The 4,577-nt window shown below is 50.2% G+C and overlaps 1 pseudogene across 1 annotated transcript; it reads right to left on the bottom strand.

Annotated features, from left to right (window-relative positions):
- Positions 1 to 3,140: 3,140 nt before the first annotated feature.
- Positions 3,141 to 4,140, bottom strand: LOC310691056 (transcription factor BTF3-like; annotated as a pseudogene). The gene is made up of 2 exons: positions 3,972 to 4,140; positions 3,141 to 3,541 (listed from the first exon to the last, which is right to left on the bottom strand). The product of its transcript is annotated as a transcription factor BTF3-like (transcript).
- Positions 4,141 to 4,577: the final 437 nt, after the last annotated feature.

The raw sequence follows: 4,577 nt of genomic DNA, 5'->3' as shown, positions 1-4,577 counted from the left end.
GCTGAGGAAGAGACTGAGAACCACTAAAGGTGACAAAGTACTGCTGAAATATGTTCATAAAGTCCAATCCTAGTTAGCAAAGCTTGCACCCTATTCTAGGCCAACTGAATTTTGTGGACCATTTTCGAAGGTAGTACAAAAAAAAGGGGGATGCGGGTGGCGCTATGGGTTAAACCACAGAGCCTAGGGCTTGCCGATCAGAAAGTCAGTGGTTCGAATCCCTGCGACGGGGTGAGCTCCTGTTGCTCGGTCCCTGCTCCTGCCAACCTAGCAGTTTGAAAGCACGTCAAAGTGCAAGTAGATAAAAAGGTACCACTCCGGCGGGAAGGTAAACGGTGTTTCTGTGCACTGCTCTGGTTCACCAGAAGCAGCTTAGTCATGCTGGCCACATGACCCGGAAGCTGTACGCTGGCTCCCCTGGCCAGTAAAGCGAGATGAGCGCCACAACCCCAGAGTCGGCCATGACTGGACCTAATGGTCAGGGGTCCCTTTACCTTTACAATGTACCCATGTACAATGAGGTACAGTAATCCAAATGAGAGATTACCAAATCGTGGGTCACTGAAAAAAGGTTGTTGTTGTTGTTGTTGTTGTTGTTGTTGTTGTTGTATGCACACAAAATTCTCTGCTTTGGGATTATAAATAGGTGAAAAAAACATTACATAGGTGTCAGGGCTGCCACCCAGTCCCAGCTCACATAGGACCAAGTCAGCCAGCGTTCAGTTTCAAAGAGTCTTTATTGGATTACAGGTTCCATTTCCAAACTGCAATGTGCAGCCCTACTTCTTCTAGGTCAGAACGACGAAGACCCGTCTGAGTCTCCGCCTCTAGCGCACCAGCTTAATACCCTAGCCTTGCTCCACCTCCTGCGCCTTTCCTTCCGTCTCTGGGTCCTTCTGCCCCCCTGGGTCTCTCCCTTCCTACTCTCTTCTGACGCGGACCCCCCTGACCCTTCCGCCTCCTTGCGGCGGGCTTTGGGACCCGGCTCACTCTCTGGGCTGCTGACTGCGCCAGCTTCCGCTACATTTGAACTTGGCGCGCGCGCCCAACTCTCCACTTTCCTTTTGATAGTTTCATCGCTCCCCGAGGTGGGCGTGACTACTCCTGACTCATGCCCTCCCTCCTTCTGAAAGTCTCCGGAACCCGATATCTGGTCCCCTTTCTCCCCGCTGCTCCCGGCTGGGCACGTGGGTCCCGATCTCCAACTGCTGCTCTCTGATCCCTCTCTGGACCCTTCTTCCTGGGGTGTCCCCCTGCTCTCCCCCCTTGCCCTGGCTGCTGGCGCTCCCTTCTGGGAATCCTCGGACTCGCTAGACAGGCTCGGTGATCTCGGGTCGTCATCCCCACTCATCCTTCCTTCGTATTCCTCCCCCTCGCTCTCTGTCTCCTCCCTTCTCTGCGTCTCTGCTCCTGAACCCCTGACAATAGGTATACTGGTCTCTTTCCAAAAATCCCCCGAGAAGCATGAATGACCATCTTCCTTTTCCCTCAAGCCCACCCTTAGTTTCTGATACTAAGCTCCAACCACACGGTCTATTCAGATATTTTCCCCATCCTGCAATTCCTGAAGAATAAAAGAGATTCTGAAGAAGATGGAGCTAAGAAGCACCCATTCTCCACCCTCTCCCTAAAGCCCCAGCTCCACTTCTATAGCATATCCCTTTAAGCATTCTTCATGTGATGGAGGCAATGTCCGAGAAGTCCACCCTATCTCAGAATTTCTAAACATCGTCTCTGAGAAAGAAGGTGTGATGTGGAGCCCTTAAAGAAGAATCCTAAGTTTTCCCCTTTCCCCCTAACACATAGCTGTCAACTTACAGATTTGAAAATAAGGGACCAGCAGCCTCGAAAATAAGGGATCAGCAGCCAAAATAAAGGATTTTAGTCAACCAGCTGAAATACGAAGTTAAAAGGGACCAGATAATTTGGGAGAGCAGCGCCAGTTTTTAGCCCTTCGTTTCCAGAGGTTGCTGCTCAAGACACCAACTGATGAAACACTGCAATTAATTAACTACAGGCAGTAACCACTTTTCACACAAAACAAAGTCCAAGCTACGAAGATGCTGCTGCAGTTCTGTATCTTTTCTCTTGTGCTCCATCTGCAGCTCTCAGTTCCATCAGGCGGGGCGGGAGGAAGGGGAGGTTAATCGCGCCCGAAGTAAACCCGCAGATCAGACCATCTATGCTAGTCTACCACTACAAATCTATGGGAGAAGCGCTTGCGGTCCTTCCTCCGCTTTCCCCCTCTGTGGTTAGCCCTTGGAACACCTGCCCGTGCCTCCACCTCCTCCTCTCTCTCTGAACTGCTTTCTCTATGGTTGCCCTCGGTCTCCTCTCAAAGCTCCTCAGCAATTCATAGGCTGCGCCAGGCTGCCCATCTCATCCGGGTCCTTCAGCAACGCAGCTGCAGTATGGCCTAGTGGGAGCAGTGGCAGCGGTGGTGGGCAGGAGGATGGTGGCGGAAGGGCCCGAGGCTCCCACCAGTCCCGGCGGGGAGGGGCTCCTGGGAGCCGAGGCTGGTGAGAGGAGGCCGGAGGGGGCCGGGCCGGGCAGCCAAGCAACAAAGTTGGAGCCTCCCTGGCCGGCAGGGAGGGAGGGAGAGGAGCTGCTTCCTTTGAAACCCGGGAAATTTAAGGGACATCATCAATAAGGGACAGCAGCGGGACATGGCGCTGGGATAAGGGAGTTTCCCACCAAATAAGGGATGGTTGACAGCTATGCCCTAACAGCCTGTGCCCCATATTACTCATCACTGCCGTTTGCTCTCACATCTAGTGAGGGAAAATGCTGCTTGCGTAAATTTCGGATCTAGGAGGACTTGAATATTTCGCAGTTGGGAAGGGATGTAGCTCATTGTGCGGGGATCAGTCTTGCATGCAGAAGGTTCAAAGACCAACATCTCCAGCTACAGCAAGGGAAGACACTCTGTCTGAAACCCTGGAAAGCTACTATGGGTCAGTGCAGGCAATGCTAAACATTTAGCCTGTATTAGCATTTTTATGTAGTACTTTTCAGTTTTGTGTACTTTCAACCCAGCCATGAATAATTAAATGCTCCATGCACTAGCAATAACCGAAGAGAGTTTCCAATTAGGGATCTTAGACGTCTTAAGATCAGTACAAAAATGTTACAAATAAAAAGTCACAATATGAAATAGCAGCTCCATGTAATGTTCAAGTTTTACTCAAAGGGACAGTTCAGTTTGATTTGTTCTTTGATGCCTCATCAGAGTTCTCCACAAGATCTGGAACTTCAGCGTCATCTTCCTCACCAGTAGCAAGAGGTGCTTTTCCATCCACAGGTTGTTTGGGCAGAGTCTCCTCAAGCTGGTCAGACTGTCAGCACCAAGCTGGTTTAAGATGCTAGGTAGCATTTCAGTCAGCAGCTTTGTCTCAGCATGGCCTCTGATTGTGAAAGTGTTAGCTGCTAAAGATGCTTGAACTTTAGGGTTGTTGAAGTGGATGGCAGTGCCCTGGTTGGTAAACATGTTTACCTCTTCAATACCAGAGATGTTATTTACTCCAAGTTTCTTTAATGAAGACTGAAGCTTCCCAGTAGTGATGTATGGAAGTGAGAGCTGGACCATAAAGAAGGCTGATCACCAAAGAATTGATGCTTTTGAATTCTGGTGCTGGAGGAGACTCTTGAGAGTCCCATGGACTGCAAGAAGATCAAACCTATCCATTCTGAAGGAAATCAGCCCTGAGTGCTCACTGGAAGGACAGATCCTGAAGCTGAGGCTCCAATACTTTGGCCGCCTCATGAGAAGAGAAGACTCCCTGGAAAAGACTCTGATGTTGGGAAAGATGGAGGGCACAAGGAGAAGGGGACGACAGAGGATGAGATGGTTGGATAGTGTTCTCGAAGCTACAAACATGAGTCCGACCAAACTGCAGGAGGCAATGGAAGACAGAAGTGCCTGGCGTGCTCTGGTCCATGGGGTCATGAAGAGTTGGACATGACTAAACTACTAAACAACAACAACAAAGCTTCTTGTCATCTGCTGTTGCTGTTCTGTGAACCACCTTCTTTCTACAGGCAGTACCCTTCCCACTGATGTGCACTTGGGCTTGAAGCTTAGCTAGTTTTTCTTGATTCATGATAGTTTCTTTCATCTGTGGCTGCTGCTCCCACCTTCACCGCCTCCACGCCTACCTATCCCCCTTTCCCCCCAGTGCAGGCAATGCTGAGACCAATGGTGCGATTCAGCAGAAGGCAGCTTTCTATGTTCCTTCATAGACCAAGTAATTGTTTGAGAGGCTGAGGCTGCATGACCTAAAAGTTCAGGGATCAGCATATGTACATGCAAGGGAAATGGAGTTCCGTCCCATCTCTCTATGAGCTAGCCAACCGTTTCCAAGGAGGAGTCCAGCTTTCTCCATGTAATCTCTAGCGTTCAAACTTTAAGGCGGCCAACTTACAGCCACCTCAGCACTTATGTCTGCAAGTACTTTCACCTGATAGTCCCGGGGGAAGATAGAAGGAAGGAGAGGGGGGCGTTGGGAGGGGAGGGGAGGGCCGCTGCTCCATAGAGACAGGCCAGGGTTTTTCAAATAGTTCTGCTAATTTCACAAAGA

The sequence above is a fragment of the Podarcis liolepis genome, assembly GCF_965112155.1.
Source record: "Podarcis liolepis genome assembly, chromosome: 1".
Taxonomy (NCBI): Eukaryota; Metazoa; Chordata; class Lepidosauria; order Squamata; family Lacertidae; genus Podarcis; species Podarcis liolepis.
Note: the sequence above shows the minus strand (reverse complement) of the source record. Positions and strands in the feature narration are given on the sequence as shown.